Genomic DNA, 19410 nt, shown 5'->3' with positions numbered 1-19410 from the left:
TTAAGGTTAGTTAGAGACTGTGTTTTTGTTTAAATTTTAATAAACATGTTGTGCTTCAAGTTGCAGAGTTTTTCCAGTATTAAACTAAGAGCATCATCTTTCCAGAACCACAAAAAAGTTTAATATTGCTGTAGTCACCACATGGGAATATTGTGCTGCAAGATCAGATATTTTTGGTGAAAAAAAAAGAAAAGAAATTTGTTGTCACTGAGCATTTTATCAACACTTTTGTGACCTGCCAAATAGGCAATATTTTATAGAAAACATAATTTTAGCAGCATTACTTGTCCTTCAAAACGTATTTGCAGTTGCAGTTTAGTCATTTTCTAAAAGACTGTTGTGGATCGGATGGCTATCACATATCAAAAACTGCATCCAAGACAGATTTAAATTGTTCAATTGTTCAATCCACCTCAGGAGGTCTGTGAAAAGGTGTAAATTCATCAGTCTGTTCAAGACATATACATAATCTTTGTTCCTCCCCTAACTATGTCTGCAAGCACTCTGGAAGCAGCCACTCACAGGGTCCGTCCCGTCTGTCCCTATGTGATAATGGCAGCCGAAGTGACACTGAAACAACAATCTTTTTTCCTGTGACATTAAAACAACAGGAAGGAAAAAAAAGGAAAGAAAGGAAGAAAGCGACTCCAGTGATTTTAACAGATACAATAATCCAGAAGACATAATGTACTTTTGTAACGCTTAGATCCCAGATCAGTGCAAACACTGAATGATCTGTATGGGTGAGTTAGTTAGCTAGCTTAACTGTTACCGTTGCAACTAAACTGCTGAATGTTATTCTTCTTCTGGTTTGGGCATTAACACATTAGTGTTTACTTTTTCTGGTAACAATAGTGTAAGCAATCACAACTTGAAGTTCAGTAATTACATTGCAGTTACTCCCAGTAATGCTCTGTTACATTGACCACTTGTTTGCAGTCTTCCTGGTTAGTTTGATGGAGGGTTGATATCAGTTTGTGCTTTCAGTGGATAGACTGGCCTCGAACGTGCTACCTTGGTGATGGGATGTGGTTAGCTGCCACCAAAAGAGGAGAAATGTAACATCAAGTAAGTCCAAAGTTGTCTTATTTTCATGTTGTGTCTTCTTAGCTGGCTTGCTAGCTGGCTTGCTAGCTTGCTTGCTATGTTAGCCTCTGGTAGGCTACATTCATGAATCAGCTGGTTTAGTTCAGAGTTGGAGGCTGTGAGAACAGAGCAGTTAACGTTAAGATAGCTGTTGATGGTCAGTAAATATCTCCAAACTGTCGGCTGCTTGTTAAACTGTAACATCTCCTTTTATTTTTCTGCATGTGTTAAATACAGAAGATGGACTGTGCAGAAGTTTTTTAAAGCCACCTTTGATGAGGCTGAGGGCTGATTAACAAAAGCAAAGTAACAAGTAATGTGATTACTTTTTTAATGAGTAATATGGTTGTTGTTTTTCAAGTAATGTGCCCAACACTGGTCACCAAGCTACTTTAGGTGCATTACCACCACCCTCTGGATTGGAAGAGGGCCAACAGAAACAGATTTTTGAAATACACCTTGATTCAACTGGAAACAAAGCAATTCATGCTTCCCCTCACCATCACATGCCTCGACTCCACCAGAGAGTCCATAAAATAAAAAAGAATAACAAGAGAAGGGTGTCAGGTTGTACGTAACCATGATATTTCTGGCTCGTGGACCTGAATTCTTCTCAAAAGTGTTGAAATTTTTTAACAGTCACTTCATGGAAACAAAACCAATCTCTTCTCTGTGCCTTGCAAACACAAATTATTTCCTCCTCTTCACTCTCTTACGCTTGCACACTCACTCACACCCAAACACACACAATTAAGTACACACCTTCCCTGTGTCTCATCCAGTTTACCTCCCCTCCACCGGGCCTTGAGGGCAACAAGCACAGTAAGTAGCTAGCTAATTAGCTAATAACCTGCTAATCAAATTGGCAGCCACCAGCCCTTTTAGGATTGGGACAGTCTGTTAGCATCAGCAACTGTCGTCAGAACTCTGATCCATCTAATATTCAGCCAAACAGCTCAACATTTCTCATGCAACATTGCACCTTTATCCATTCACAGCCCTCCAGTCTGAGATGAAACGTCCCTTTAGATGTCTGCCTTTACAGTAAATGACCCAACACACACACAGTCACACACACACACACACACATTCCCTTTAGGAGCGCATAGCTCTCCTCGCCTCCCCAATTAGGCCTCTAATTTGGCTAATGGAGCATTAATGGAGAAAGAGGCTGCTGAAGACCCGAGCTCAGCACAATGTCCTCCAAACCAACATCACACACACACACACACACACACAAACATACACACACACACACGCGCACCACCCCCTTGTACCCAAACCCCCCCCTACCCCCCACCCCCCAACCCAATACAACACACAGATTAGATTTCACTAACAATAGTATCAGAATGCCTCTCTCTGGAGACAACACACACAAACACACACACACTAAGAGATAGGCTTGGCATCTTTTGACTAGATTCACACACACACACACACACACACACACACGCACATGCAGGCTTACATGAACACACACACAATTTAAAAAACATACAGAAACACAAACATCCTCTGAACAACACATTCACAGAGAACACACACACAGAGACATACTGTATACACTAGAGATGCAATGATTAGTTAATTAATTGATTAGGGGGACTAACGATTATCATCGTTATCGATTAATCACTCGATTATTTTCTCCATTAATTGATTAAATGTTTGGTCTATAAAATGTCTCGACTGACATTCCACAACTCAAAGATATTCAGTTTACTGTCAAAGACTAAAGAAACCAGGAGTTATTCCCATTTGAGAAGCTAGAAATTGATAATTCAATCAGTTATTAAAATAGTTGGTGATTAATTTAATAGTTGACAAATAATCGATTAATCTACTAGTCGTTGCAGCTCTAGTTGCAGACACTGACAGAGATATTTAAATGCTCATTAACTAATAATTAAAAACACACCTAAATAGATGCACACATGCACAGAGGCACTTCCTGCATAAAACTCACACACACTTGTACCAACAAACACACAAAACAGACAAACACACACACACACACACACACACACACACACACACACACACATGCACTCATTAAAAGATGTGGACAGCATGGGAACTGTTGCTGCCTTGTTGAGAGGAGGATCAACATGGCGCCATCACCCTGCTCCTTATCAAACACACACACACACACACACACACACACACACACACTGGTGGTCATGTACTGTATATGTACATAACCCCATGATACTCTAAACATGTATGACCTGTCTAGTGCGGCGGCTCTGCTTTGACCTTCATATCTCTGCCACGTGAAGCCCTCACAACCACAAATAATGAAGATTTAAAACTCTCAGTGGCCGTTTTCAAACTGACGATGTTTCAACTTCTGCTCCTGAAAAGCTGACACATTTTGCCAATATGAGGTCATCACCCCATGGGTGCATGTTTCAGCAGCATTAGTGAATATTGCCCCAGTGTTGCGATAAAGCGGCGGTGAACTCCTCCCATGATGCCTTGTTGGGTTGCGTTGGAGTTTCCAAAGCATGACGGCGCTGGCGACAGCCATATCTAACGCTCTGACCCTTTTCAAGTCAGCCGCTAGCACTTCAATCTCTCTCTCTGTTACTCACTCACTCACACACGCGCACACACACACACACACACACACACACATCCTCCCCACATGTGTAGATAGATACTGCTCCAGTCTCCAGGCCTTCGATAAGGGGACCCCCTGAAAAAAAAAAGAGGAGGGGTGCAACGAGTGTTCATGGCGAGCAGTCTGAGAGGAGGAGAGTGGAAACCCAGAGAGAAAGAGAGAGAGAGACAGAGAGAGTGTGTGTGTGCAGTCATCCTAATCTCCAGCCCGGCTCCATAAACACTGCTGCGGCCTCACAGAGCCAGATTCTGAGCAGCCATGCGGCTCCAAGTCTGATGCAACACGGCACACCACGCTGCCGCCGCCGCCGCCACAGCTGCTGCTCACTGACAACAAACCACGATTAGCTCGGGTCCTATCTGATGATGTCATCAATCGCTGTTTCTGGTGATTGAGGGGGGAAAAAAATATACAGGACTGGTTTCATTACATGACACTCAAGAATATTAAATCCTTAAAAACAGATGATAAGGTGATAATTCTGCTTCATGTTTATTATTGAGGTCGTAGTGGGTGGTGGTTGGTTTACTGGACTGCATTATCTTGAAAAATGTTCCTAATATTTTGCTTCCCTCATGTATGTTAATGGGGAGGAACACTTTGCAATATAATGCACTCCAGTGCACCACCACCACCCACTATGACCTCAATAATATACATAAAGTAGAATTATCACCTTTCTGACAATGTCAACAAAAAATTAAAATGTATAAGCTTCGTAAAGAATTTATGGGAGGGCTTTTGTATTGGATTGCATTAGATTGCACAGGTATTCAGTGAGTGCATGTTCACACACATGTCCTGTGATATATCAAGATGCCGACTGTTTGTATCCGTCACTTTCTCGTCTTATCGCGAACTACATTCTTTTGAACATATTATTATTGTCTACACCTGATTCCTCATTCACAGGTAAACAAGAAGATTATTTCTGTTTTTGCTCTGCCTCCGTTTGGATTGGCTCTCTCAGCGGTCAGAGTTGAAACCGGGCTGTGATTGGTCGTAGCAAACACAAGGTTCGGTTGTGAGAGGCAGAAGCAGATAACAGCCGGAGCCAGACCAAATAAAGACCAACAGTCTGTTAGCATTCCTCACGTTTCTCGATGTCACCCCCCACACACAGACTTTACTTTGAAGAAAAACCACAAATTCAATCTCAGTGTTTTTGTTTTCCAAAATGAATTTTATGTTAGCATTATAATGTGTGTGTGTGTGTGTTAAGTTAGTGTGCCACTGTTTGGGTTGCTGAAACATGTTGAAAACTTTTTAAAGTCTCAAAAATATCTGTTGTGCTGATGAGAAAAGTGGAATCCAGCAGAGGTGATATGGTCAGCAGCTCAAAGACATAAAATGGTATCACAAATTTGCACACAAAATAACTGAGAGTAATATTAAACACAGATAACGGACACAGTAACACAAGAAACTGAAGAGCAGCACAGTCCTTGTCGTGGTATGATAGAAATGTAGGATACAAATACAAACTGGCTCACACACATTTTTTTGTTGCACATCAGACAAGCTATGGTGAAATTTCTCTTCACTAAAGCCAACATGGCTCTTGACAGTGACTTTTCTAGGATATTCCCACAACATTGGGATACCTGCATTGTGCCAAGAGAAACTGTGAGCAGAACCTAATTGTTGTTGTGCATGTGAATGAACGCTGGTAGAGATACAGTTGCACACTGTGGCAAGCAGAGCAAAGAGGGAACTAAACAATTACTGTAAAAATGGGATGTTTCATGTACAAACAACAAAATGGCAGACAGTCTCCTTTGTTAAGAGATGAAGCTAGTGATTTTCATATTTTTCTTGTCAACAGATGTGCAGAGCCAAACCAACAAGTATGTGTGTGAATCCACAGCTAAGATATGTTGTATTCCTCTGTACCGTAGACCGCCATTGTTGTCCAAAAACTATTAAAGTGAGCCACACCGTTGCGCTGGGTAACATGTTTCTTTACCACAAAGAGTTTGGGTATGTTAGAAATGGCTGAAGAATTAACAACAATTATCACGTTTTCAGTCTCTGGAGAGTAGTTCCGTGTAAAGCAGACATCACTGAGCACGCACAAGAACGCTTGCTCCTATCTTTGGCCCATTTCACAGGATGTTGATCGTCAGTGTTTCCGGTGGGCGGTGGTGAGGCGGTGGTGACTCAGCCATACGGATCTCAAACTGTCTCTACTTTTCTTCCAAGATGGATGAGAATCTGTCAAGTTCAGGACAAAAGCTCTCGAGTGGGAACTGCCACCAGCTCAACACACGGTATTGACCCGGAAAACTTTTTCTTCCTAAACAAAACACCAGGCGTCAAACAAAACAATCAGTCACCATTAAAAACTGCCAAGCAGTAACGAGTTCGCCCTTTCATACTTTTGCTCATTCATGCCAGGGGAAGTAGGATGACGTTCATTATGGGCAGTTGTTTAGCCTATGCCAGTTTTTATGAGTCAATGAGGAGACGTTGACTTCCTGTCCCTTGTCTTCGAGACCACCCAGCCTCCGGAGTGTGCGTTAGTAGAGTTATATGGTGAAGTAGCTTAGAACAGACAGTATTGGCCTCTGTTAAAACATAGTACAACCGGTTTGAACTAGGCTTATCTTTCAAAAGGAATTATGTCTTATTAATTACCAAACGGCTTGCCAACATAAGACCTCTCCCTGGGATGACCACGGATGTTGACTCACTGATCATCTTTGGAGCTGGACTGCTAGCTACAAAATGATGCTCAATATCTTTACCAAATATCACGGCAGTCCCTCAAATAGTTGAGATATTTCAGTGATGGACCAACAGAATGGCTGGTCAGTATTGCCATCTCAGACATCAAGCCACTAACAAGACTAAAATTTACTAATAAAGCTTTAAAGAAGCTGATTATCAATTGAAACTTTGTTGGTGTGACTCTCATGAGAAAAGTATAGAGAAGTTGAGTTCATATATAATCTCAGGAAATTTTGGAAATGCCTTTTGTAAATATATCTGTAGCATGGTAAGATGATTGGACAAAATCTAAATAAGTTGTATTATGTGTTAAAAGGACAGGAGACGAGAGAAAGGTCACGTAATTTAATTCCTCTTTTGCACACTTTTGCAGGTTTAATGATTAACATCAGGTTGTGATTTGCTACCAAGAGAAGAGTGCTCAAGTGTCTTGCACTCAAAGATTTCCTTCAGCACGTTCATTTTGAGTGTGTAATAATGCCTCTGTTCAATGAGGTCACAGACAAGCCATGACTTAAACCACTTGACAACCATTTTACCTTTGATCTCTCAGGTTATACCTTGGTGTTCACACCTCCTCAGTGAGCGAACGCACGTCTGCAGGGTGTTAACAGACGAACCAGTTTCAAAGAAAGATGATTGGAGAGAGCTGCTGGCACCCGGTTATCCACTCACTTGAAAAAGCAAACATGTCCGTTGTATCTGCGGCACAAATTGCTGTATGTCCCGTTTTGGTATTCATCTCTGCGGATCTAAACGGTGTGGTCGACAGCATAACAGTACCTGTGTTGTTAAGGGTGTAACTGCAACTACGGCCTCGGGGGAATCCACTTCTGAGAGCCTCAAAGCCACACAAGAGGAGCTAAGCCCTGCTGAAGAGAGGCTGTCATCTTCTCCAGGCTGCACCTGTGGGGACTGGCCTGCCTATCCATAGGCCTGGCCCGGGAAAGAGAAGGGAGCTTTGGGAGGATTTGGGTGAGAATGGCAGCCCACTTTGCACCTTGACACAGTAAATGCTTTGAATAGGTCGACGGTCTTCAGTATCAGCCCCGAGGGGAAGGAATGGAGATGACACTGGAGCCATGGAGCAAGTACAGCTGTGCAGACAGGAACAGGATGATACCGCTTCAGCAAATTTACACATTATTTCATCAGATTACCACATGAACTCTATGAATAGATTCTGAGGGTGGTTATTTCCAAATAAATTACCTCAGGTTGAGTCAATAAAAACTGTAGCACGTGGGAGAAAATAAGCTGTGGAGCAACTTCAAATCAAACATTATGCCATTTATGTTTAATTTCATTTCAGTTATCAATAATTATTTTATTTGTCCCCAAAGGACAGTTGGTTGTGCAGCAGTGTAACAATAAAAACGCAAAGCACACACATTATATAAATAAAAAATCAAAGAATACAAAGAAAACAGTCAAAAGGTCACCAGATAAACCTGAGGGGTCGTGAGATGATTAATGGGAGAGGAAAGAAGAAAAAACAAAACTCTGATAATTTTGGATCATTTGAACATTTATTGAAATGAAACCATGTGAGAAGTTTAGAAGGAAAAATCACTATTTGGTGGAGCTGTTAACAACTCATACACATCTGAAATGTGACCCCAACTACACACTGCTTTTTGTAAGACGTCAAAAGCCAAAAAGGTTGGAAACCACTGGTTTCATCTTTAACAATGTGTTGTATTTTAAAAACTTATTATATTATCCATTGTGTCAAATCTTCATCTGAAAAGTAACTAAAGCTGTCAAATAAATGTAGGGGAGTGGAAGTATAAAGTAGCATCAAATGGAAATACTCAAGTACAAGTACCTAAAACTGTACTTAAGTACAGTACTTGAGTAAATGTACTTAGTTACTTTCAACCACTAGTGCTCAAGTCACCTTTTCCTCACAGAGTTAAGTTGAGAGATGGTTGCTATTGTTTGTCTTTTATCATGATATTTTGCAGAAAAGAAAACTTGGACATTTCTAGGATGATATTAAGTGTATCCTCTGCATGATGTGTGTTATCATAACTTTGCAGTCGACAAACTCACCTACAGTTCATCGTATCACACCGTACTGAAGAAATAAAAAATTAAGAAAATGTCGATTTCTAACCAATTTAACTGACAAAAATGTCAGATACTTGGATACTGCAAACAAAAAGTTGAAACAGCCACCAGTAACTTTGGCTTTTCCATTTTCCATTTTGTTCTTTCAAAACTTTTAAGCGACATACAACCTAATGTCAAATTTGTGACACTTTTGGAAATATTAAAAAGAAATGATTTATCCCACACACTTAAATCAATTACATTTCTGTATTTCACCTTCACAGAGAGTCTTGCTAGCCTCAAGGCTCCAGGGAGAACAATGTCAGTCAGTAGGTTTGTTCACTACTTTTGGTCCAGACTGAAATATCTCAACATGGTAAACATTATACCTGCTAAACGTCAGCATGTTAGCATTGTTCTTGTGAGCAAGCTTGCATGAAAGCATCTTGTTTTCATTTTGCTACTTGATCACAGAGGAACATCACTTGCTGTGTATTATGTATCAGATCAGGATGTCCAAGTCAATATTTATGAACACAAGAATTTTCTCTCCTAAAGCCAGAAACCAGAGAACTAGGTCTCAAACAGGATATCGTCATGAATAGCTGGAGTTAAGCGTATGAGTTTTATTATTGGGTTTCTCATACATAAAAAACATCAGAGAGACAGATATATGTGGCACTAAACTTGCTTGATTTTCCCCACTCCCTCCATCCACAGGAGAGCGTTTCACAGTCTGGTACTGCAGACGTGTTTACACGCACTTAAGCCTCACTGTATTTATTACTGACAGAATTCCCAGGTACTTATACAGTCAAACCATTTAAAAAACACACAAACACACTTCTGAATATCATGAAAACCGCACACACATTTTCTCCCAACATGCACCCCACGCTGCTCACAAGTACTTAGCGCATTAGAGAAACAAAACAGATCTACCACTCAGCACACACTTTAATCCTCAGGCATCCAGCTCTGGGATGGTGTGAGAGAGTCTGAGGCTGAGCTCTGCATCCCAGCCCGTCTGCGCTGACAGACAGCACTCTCTGCAGAAGGATAGGTCACCGGGTCATGTGACCTATCTTTGGACAAGCCGCACGCAGACACGAGGGCCAAGCCACTAATCCGACCATCTTTCTTCGATACGTTGTCGTCAGGCGAGGGAGAGCACGTATCTGCGAAAAAATGTGTCTTGAAGAGAAGCATGGGTTGTTCTTCAGTGATGATTTGGGATGGAAATTGAAGAAAATGTGGCAGTGGCAGGTTTCCAGGGCTGGAAGGTTTCACTTAACATTTAACCAACATTGCAGCTTGCAGGTTTCTCCACATACGTGTACAGTACAGGGTGGAAAACCTGAAAAACCTTCATGCTTTAAGCTTTCCAGTCATGAAAAAACTCTTGGAAAATGGGACCAAAATATCCTGGAAACGTTTTTAATGTCGGGCTAAATTTCCATAAATTTACAGTGCTGCTCAGGGACAAGGTCAAGTTAAAATTATGATCAAATTATCATTTTTAGTGCGTGATGATAATGTCTTCTGAAGGCTGTCATGAGCTCACACAATTCAGACTCAACCTGACTTGAAAAATTCAGAAATTCAAATTCATCTATTCTTGAAACAAGAAATATATAAACGCCACGTTTAGAAAACTGACACCAGACTTAAAGTTGAGAAATACAATCTTAGTCTCATCATTAGTGTTGATCAACTTGATACTGTTTTAAAGGAGCCTTCCACAAGAAGAAGAAAAACTTCTTTGGTCTTTGGTTTTTGAAAATGTCCTGAAACAGGAGACTGATGTTTCTTCTCCCACCTTGAGAGATGGTAAAGGTCAGGAGGGTCGAGCTGCTGATCCTCGCAGTGAACAACACTGTTCATGGGTTTTAACTCACAAACTCTGTGAGATGTGAAAGCCAGTTAGAGTCATGTCATATGGCACGTGCATGTACCGCTAGTGGCTCAGTGCAAACACAATAACGGTCATATCAGTAAACATTAGTAACAAGGAAAAGTTAGCATACCTTGTTGAATAAAGTTGATTCTTTATTAACACTTCCAAGTGCAGAATGATGTAACATATTACAGTTACACCTTGCTGGTATATAACTTATGTAAATAAGACAAATTGTGTCTGTTTTTGTTTTATTTAATATGACCAAAAAGTTAGATAAATAATAAGAAGGCTGGAAGTCAAAAGCAAAAGTTGACCTGAAATCATATCAGTTTTAGAAAAACGATACAATAGGTCGTAATGGCAGTCATCCAAAAAGAAACTATAGTCACGTTTGAGTGACAGATGCCATCTAGCGGCCTAATTTGACCCAGTAATTATGACCCAGAGCAGTGGTGCGGGTCACATGATATATATATATATATATATATATAAGTTGACAAATTTCCTCATTCAGAGGATGGAGGTGGATGGAGGCATTAAGCCAACAGTGGACTTCACCACAGGTTCATTTCCTGTTTCCAACTGCGAGTCGGGGCAGTTTTTTTAAAAATCGCAACTATCTAACCTTAACTCCATGGTTATTATTGTAGCCATGACAACAAAGGTCACCTAACTGTAAGGACGTAGTAACTTTAACCCACACCACGTTTCTCTAACCTTAACAAAGTGATCATTTTAACCCAAACCACAATCTTTCCCTAAAGTGTTTTTTGTGCAAAAACGTTACGTTAGGTGTAACTACAGTGTTGTCACATCATAAAACATAATCATTTTTTAACAGTGATTTTTAACGGTTTTGGAAAGACAAATTATGTTGTCCTGACAACAGGGGCACCAGATTAGAAAACACTCCTATCGGTCACTCTGGAGTCACCTGGTTGTTTAATTTGGAGGACTTGCTGCTAATTTTAATATGTTATATCACAATACCTGTACACATAGATGGATAATGAGACAATGGGCCCCTGGTAAAAAAACATGTAAAAGGCCCCGCACCCCTCCTATATAGGAACAAGATGATGTGGCCGTGTTGTTTATAGACGTTTTGAGTTCTTTCATTTTGCAGGTGAACTACAATTTTCAGGTGCTGCTGTTGTTTCAGTATTTTGTTTACAATGGATATGGAGAGAGGCTTTCTAACTCCTGTCCAAAGCTTCTTGACACTCCTCTGTACAGTTATTATACTAACTACTACAGTACAATATACAAAATATTACAGGAAACCATCAATGAAAGTCTGAGATGCAGCAGAGCTGTTCTGCTGTTAAACTGATCTAAATTCTTTAGTAGTTTTATTCAGTTTTAATAAAATGTTTCTTTAGCCTCAGTATGCTGTGTAGCTGCAAAATGATGGAAAAATTAAAGTAAAACATATATTGGATTGGATTTGGTTGGGGCCCCTGGGCCTGTGCCCAGTAGGCCTGTTCAGTAATCCATCCATGCCTGTGCAACATTTACAAGATTCAGTTAAATTAAAACACCTAAATCAAGTTATCTGATATTGTAAAATTACAAAATTAACCATAGAGGAAACCAGAGAAAAGAAATATATTTTGCCACATATACTTTTCATCCATATGTCAGACTGAGCAGCTAAACAAGGAGTGAAAACCCCACACTATGTTAACCACATAGAGATGTTTGCGGGAAGAAGTGGATGTGGACAGTTTGAGAAATGGAGGCGTTTATAATCTGCATGGAAACAAATGGAGGGTTGAACGAGTGTGAGCAAAGTACGCGATCGATCACAGGAGGGAACGTGTGAGCGAGAGGCAGCGAGGGAGGGGGAGATGGAGAGAAGAGGAGAGGAAGGGAGAGAGGGAGTCGGGGGTTGGTGGGTGGGTGCAGATAAAGCCGAGCTCTGGAGGATTAACTTGTCTTGAGTGTGTTTCAGAGCCGGCGTGGTTGAGGGACAGGCACTCTGCTCCGAGGCTCTGGAAGTTCTCAGCAACATCCAGACGCCCTGTCTGCGGTCTCTCGTTCACACACATACACACACGCAGAAACACACATAAACAGAAAAATAACATGAGCACAAAAGCACACCAACACCTAAACACTGTCATGCACACACTCAAAGCAGTGAGTGAACAGACAGAGACACAAACAAACTTTCTTCATCTGTTTTTGGCCTAGTTTTTGATCTGACAATTCTCCTCTTTTTATGGGTTTGTATTGTATTTAAAACTTGACAACCACATGTACATGTTTTGATATATTTTCTTCAAGCCTCAAAGTAAATAAGAAAATCTTAAATCAAAAAAAAAAAAATCAATCTCTTTGTTGTTTGACAGAAAAGTCAAGTTGCCAGTTTAGACTGCTTAACTCGAAATATAACTTCAGACCCTAAAGAAATTAATGACTCATTTAAAACTTTTTGCAGTCATTTATAGTCAGAGTCAGGGCCTCCCTGTGATCCAAACAGTATTTTTAGATGGGATACATTTCCCCACTTTATCTAAGGAAGAAAGAATTAAAGTAGATGCCCCACTACAACTATAGGAGGTGTCTGAAGCCATGTCTAACATGAAGGCAGGATCCCCATAGACATTAACAAAACCTTTAAGGAGAAACTGCTTCCACCTCTTATGGGAATAGTTTTAAGACTTGAGGACCACCTGCTTTCTCCAGTAGCCATCGATCAGAACGGTTTTGTTAAGGACAGACAGGCTTTTAATAATATTAGGAGATTGATTAATATTCTAGAGAGGAAAGAAAGGGGGCACCTGATACAGCCATTCTATCCCTGGATGCTGAAAAGGCATTTGACAGGGAGGAATGGCCCTATCCTGTAATATCCTGTTTTAGGATTTAGAATTTTTGTAGGTGGATAAAAATAAAAAATATTTAAGTTAAATATAAAAATATTGTATATAAAATACTGTATAAATTCTATAGTATTCCATCTGCAGAAGTATTGACTAATAGCATAATATCTGAATCATTTGCACTCTCAGATCAGAGGAATCACAATTGGAGGCACTGAAAATCCTTTATGCTGATGATATTGTTCTATTTGTGAGAAATCTGGCTGTGTCACTGCCAACTCCTCTAAAGCTTATTACACAATTTAATGTATTTTCAGGCTACAAGGTGAATAGATCAAAATCTAACATTCTTTTTCTGAATCCACCTGTTCACACTGATCTTTTGAAGGTTTTGAATACTTAGGAATAAAGATTACACCTGAAATAGAAGATCTGGTTCCGATGAAATACGACCCAATCATAGTCTCTGTAACAGATTCTATTAATAGATGGATGCTACTCCCCTTATCCCTGATTGGACGCATTAATATTATCAAAATGAATATCCTACCTAAATTTCTGTATTAATTTTAATACCTACCACCCTAATTTTTTCCCAAAATTAAGAAGATTATTACAAATTTTCTCTGGAACAATAGGAGGCCAAGATTAGGCTTATCCCTTTCATACCTACCCTATGAGAGAGGAGCGCTCCAGCTACCCAATCTTTCCTGGTCCTACCTTTTATAAAATGTGGTGGAAATTCTTACATTTTCTGGAAAATAACAAGACGCGACCTTGACGAGTCAGTATGAAAGATATGACCAGATAATGTACAGCTTCTTCTGTGTGCCAGCTTGATGACCCATTGCTGTGTTGAGATTTATGTTTCTTTCTTTCTTTTTTCTCTTTCATTATATTCTACATTATTTTTAATTGTTGTTTAGGTTAACTACGTACTTGGTTTACTAAGCAATGTCTGTGTTATTTCATTACTGCTGCTATTTATTTTATTTTTGGGAAACTTTGTGTGAAGATAGTGGACAGAGGAGGGAGATGGGAAGGAACAAGGGTGTTTGGGAGGGATACATTTATATATGTCTGAATGTGCTGAAATTCAAAATGCCAATAAATATATTTGTCAAATAAAAATAGACTGCTTAACTTAAAACTTTCTAGCAGCTGTCATGTGATCACTGTCGCCTTCGACCGAGGATCAGGTCTGTGACCAAAAGGTCCAGGGCCGGTTTTTCCATTAGTGGGACTAACTGAACTTGTAGTACTTGTGGCTAAGCAGGGTTCTGCTTTTGTTTCCACTGCCTTCCAACAAGATCTGAATTTTGGCACCCTTTCGGGGCGGTACTAAATCATGTTCCAGATACTTGCAGGGATGAAGGGGGTGCTCGCAGTGCTGTTGTTCGTGGTTGGGCGATGTGTCATCACATCTCTTATTATGGGAAGCTCCAGGTTGTGAATTGTGGTGATGGAAAACACCATTTAAGCAGCTTCCAGGTGTAAAACTCCTTTCAGACATGCACCTTATAATGTAAATGTGATGGCAATTTGACATGTTGTCTGAGTCACATTTATGCAAAGGCAAGACAGGAATCTGAGTATGTCAGGTGTAGTAACATTTCTGTAACATTTCCATTGCAGCAGAAGTATACTTTCTCATATAAATAATAAAATTAGTTTAATAAACTATGAAACAGTGTGGATGAGCTAATTTTAAGATTATTCTCACAGAATGGGGGGAGTAAGAGGTAAAGAGGTATATATAAAAAAAAAAAACTTTCCCCAACTTAATGGATTAAATAATAAATATTCCACAGCTTGTGAGCAAATAGGAATTAAATGAGTCCAAACTTCACACTGTCACACTTTATGAAGCAGGAAGCAGAATAAAATACATGTGTTATAATAAACTAAGAAGTGAAACCGATGACCAGGCTGTAATTAAGGCTGTAGCGCTGCAAACATTTACGTTTAAATCCAGACTTTTTGCTCATGTTGAAGCATTTTCAACTTCTGTATACATTCACATCTGCAATTGCCCATCCGCAGACTTTGATTGTTACAATAGGATTGTTACATACAAATCCCATAAATACACAAAGTCAGAAACACGCATACACACAAATTTACTTATATTCATTTCCCTGCCAGTGCGTGCCTCACCATAACTCTCACCTTCACTAAAACCCAAGTCTTACCCCTAAAATGTAATGTTTTACCTTGTGGGGACCAGATGTTTGTCCCTACAGCGTGATTAACATGGAGTACAGACTCACACACACACACACACTTTTGCACATATGTACCCGCTAAACTACAGTCGTCCTCAGTCCTACTTAAAAACATAAGCCTGCACCACTTCTGTTTGTTACACAGACGCACAAAAGACGGATTACACAGTGAGAGGATGTTTTAAAGAGATTTACAGCTTTACTCAGTCAGTTTAGACGACGTGCATAAAATAGCATGACTCAAAAACTAATACTACTTGTATTTCAAAGAGGAAGATGTGTGCATGGATGATGTGAATTGACCTTCCAGAGACAGAAAACAGAAAACCAGAGACGGCTGACATTTTTCTGCACAGTGGAAAATTTGTATGTGAAGTAGTGATGGTGCTCTGTGCTCGAGGGATGGTGGCCCTGTCAGTAAATTTAAGGTGGAGTTGAGAGTTAAGCATGAGCTGCTTGAGCTTGCTCCTACAAGTTTCCGATCTATCTAGATTGTTTTTAATGAAGACATCATTGTCAACATACTGACATCCCCACATTACATTGAAGAGGTTTTTGATGATTGCTCCTCTTGCCATGGACACAAAAATACCCCTTTGTGAAGCGATTTCAACTTTTGTAAGTGAAAAAATGTGTCTGTGGAAAAATGTATTCTGACATTCAGCTAATATGAGTCTTCAGGAGTCTGAATACGCCAAACCCAGTAAGTTTCTTCCAGAGTTCCTGTCTTTTGCATGTATAAATCCCAGTGTTGTGTTATTATCCGTCTACAGTGGCTCAACAAGGAAACACTGTCTAAAAACAACACTGACATGTCCACTTGCGCTGAATAGTGTCCTAAAATTATGTTGATACTTGCTATTACTCTGTCTTTAAAGTGGCTGTAGTCAATGTTTTTTATAATCCCACTCTGTGAGAGGTCAGTGTGTAATGTGAGAAGAGTCACATCTCATATTGATGTACCTACAGAGAGAATGTCACCCAACTCTGCAGCTCCCATCTCCTTGGTTTTGCTGAGCTTTATAGGGAGTTTCAGCTCATTGTTTAGCTTTCCGGCTGCAACTTTACTTTTCGGTTCACTCTCACCACTCTCATAGTGTCGTTATGGTCGCAGCAGGCAGCTGTTTCCGGAGAAAAGGCTTTAAAAACCCACCGTACACTACCTGCTCAGCACCAAACGGCAAACAGACACAGTTAGCTGTAGACTAGCAGGTGAACATAGTGGAGCATTTAGCAGCTAATGAGGAAAAGGGAAAAACGTTGCCTTGGTAGGATGTAGAGAAGTCTGCAGATTTTCCATCAAAACAAGCTTTTGACCTTACGATGGCACTATGTGATCACCTGTTATGTAGTATAACAGAACATTAAGTCACTAATGGACCAGGCTGAGATTTAAACCCTTGAAATAAACCCACATTCAGCGTTTTCCCTGAGTCCTGGAATCGTAAATACAGAAAGTTGGATTTAATTCAGTGGAACATGAGTCAAAACTAAGATAGTTTGCAGACTAAGTGACCTAGAAATATGGAACATATTAAAATTGTCGTTACAGGACATAATTATCATTGTATTATCTACTCTCTCATCACTTAACAGGTACTTTACAACAGACCAGTCAGAAACTCTTATTTCCTTTTTGGCTCCATGAAACCTCAACAGTATTTCTTGATGAATGGGTGTGTGTTTGTCATTCCCCGTTTCCAGATCATTGTGGATGTTTCAGACACCAGAGTCCTGCAGCCTTTAATCAACCAGCGACATGAGTTAGCAGGTCTGTTTCACACCATGACGCTCTCGGCTCTGGCTGCTTTGTTGGTGTCGGCTGAGGAAGGTGACAGGACCCCGGTGTGAAAGCGCTGATAGGGCCTCACTTTTCCAGAACATTCCCACACGGAGCATCTCCAGAGCTGCCGACACTGACAGCATGATGGGTGACAAGCGTGCCTGCTGTCAGTCATCCAGGGTCCAACGTGTCAGCCCAGAAAAATAAATATACTCACATTACTAGTGATGTACATGACAATCTGATGTCATTTTTCAAAATTTATTATCAATAAGATAAAAAACAATACATGGCTGTTCAGTGAAAACCATGCATCTCCAGATAAACTGCAGGATTAGGTGTTCCTTTATGGGTTGATGAAATTCTCCTCCTTCTTAAGCTAAAAAAAAAAACATTTAAAACCTGCAGGATTATCTGAAAAAATGCTCTGTCACAAAGCTGAAAACAGGTTTTTCTTTACTGATGAAAAGTTGACATTTTGTTTTTTTATTTTATTTTGAGACAATTACAGCTTTAAACATATAAAGATTTGCAGCTTTTCTTGATTTCATATAACAATCAATTCAATATTTTGAGTTTCCATGCAAAAAAAAAAGGAAATCAGTCTGTTAAATAGTGATGGTGCTTTGTCTTTTTTTTTTTTTTTTTTTTGTAATTTTTTACACAAAATTCTAAATAAAATTTGAAAAAATTGTTATAGTTGAGGCTTTTATCTTGGTGGACATCAGCAAAACTTCATTGCAGTTGAATAAGTTTGTAAATCACCAACTTAACAAGCAATATGATTAATTAATTAAGGTCAGTGACTAGTGATTACTTTTATTATCAATTAATCTATTGGTTATTTTCTCGATTAATCCCTTAATCGTTTATTCCACAAAAAGTAAGAAAATAGTGAAAAGTGTTTCCTAAAACTCAAGGTGACGTCTTTAAATGTCTTGTTTTGTCCAAAATCCAAATATATTCAGTTTACAATGATATGAAACAGAAAAGCCACAAATCCTCATAATTCAAAAACAGGAAGTAGAGAATGTTTTTCACATTTTTGCTTGAAAAATGACAATTAAATGATTATCAAAATAGTTGCAGACTAAGTTTCTGTCAAATGACAAAATGACTGATTGTTTCAGCTCCACATTAATTTCTTCATCATCAATATTTCAAGCAACTGATGGTTAAAAGTTCACTCAAATTGACAAATTGATCTTTTTTTTCTCTTAAGCAAGACATTTGTGAAGACAATTTGGAAGAAATGTCCACTATTTTAGCTGAAAAATGCTTCCAAAACCATGTTAAGTGTCAGGATCACACACACACACGTTTATACTTCTGTTCTTGTGAGGACCATCGTTGACATATTGCCTTCCCTAGCCCCATGCTAGTACACTAAACTGAACCTTAATCCAGTTCTGGCCTTGTCTAAAATCAAATCTTGATCCTCAAAACTGTCCTTTAACGGTTTGAAAGTGAGGAGCAGCCAAAATGTCTTCTCTTTCCAAAAATGTCCTCACTCCTAAGGTTTAAAACTCAAACTGGTCCTCACAAAGATAGATGCACAAGCACACCCACACACACACACACACACACACACACACACACACACACACACACACACACACACACACACACTGGCCCTCCCACAGGGAACAGATGTTCAGGTGATAGAGAGATGTAATCCAGGCAGCAGGTGACTCTGTGTCTTTGCGTACGTGCATCTATATATTTTTACACATGCATGTGCTGCAAACATACTGTACCTGTGTGTGTGTGTGTGTGTGTGTGTGTGTGTGTGTATGTGTTATACGTCATCATTACTGTCATGTTGACAGCAGGACACACACGTTGTGCTGAGAGGGGGGGAGGAGGGGCGTCTGAGGAGCCTCAGGGTGCATCTGTGTGTCAGCGGTGGTGAGTTAATCGAGCCATTACTCTGATTAGACCCTCTGTCTCTCTTCTGCACAACCAGGGCGATGGTTAGCATTCAGTAGGAAAAATTAACATGATTTAGTGTCTGTGTGTGTGTTTGTGTGTGTTCGTACACGGAGCTGAGTGTGTGTCAGTGTCGGTGAGCTCTGACGTGTTGAGATCAAAAGAGGAAGTCTTCTACGTGGGTTGGAAGAGGCCAGAGTGCTTCCTCACTTCTAATGCTGAAGGAAAAATCCACCTTGAAAGGGACA

General features: G+C 39.8%; 1 long non-coding RNA gene across 2 annotated transcripts; it reads left to right on the top strand.

Moving 5' to 3' along the window:
• Nucleotides 1–467: 467 nt before the first annotated feature.
• On the top strand, nucleotides 468–18030 carry LOC122986695. Of its 2 annotated transcripts, XR_006404355.1 has the most exons (4): nucleotides 468–743; nucleotides 940–1068; nucleotides 1324–1399; nucleotides 17155–18030. It is a non-coding gene; the product is annotated as an uncharacterized LOC122986695 (long non-coding RNA). The 2 variants fall into 2 exon arrangements; XR_006404354.1 differs by lacking the exon at nucleotides 468–743 and having other exon boundaries at nucleotides 820–1068.
• The last annotated feature ends 1380 nt before the right edge of the window (nucleotides 18031–19410 follow it).

Source organism: Thunnus albacares, chromosome 8, assembly GCF_914725855.1.
Source record: "Thunnus albacares chromosome 8, fThuAlb1.1, whole genome shotgun sequence".
In the NCBI taxonomy this organism is placed as follows: domain Eukaryota; kingdom Metazoa; phylum Chordata; class Actinopteri; order Scombriformes; family Scombridae; genus Thunnus; species Thunnus albacares.
The sequence above is the reverse complement of the archived record's forward strand: the minus strand, read 5'-3'. Positions and strand labels throughout refer to the sequence as shown.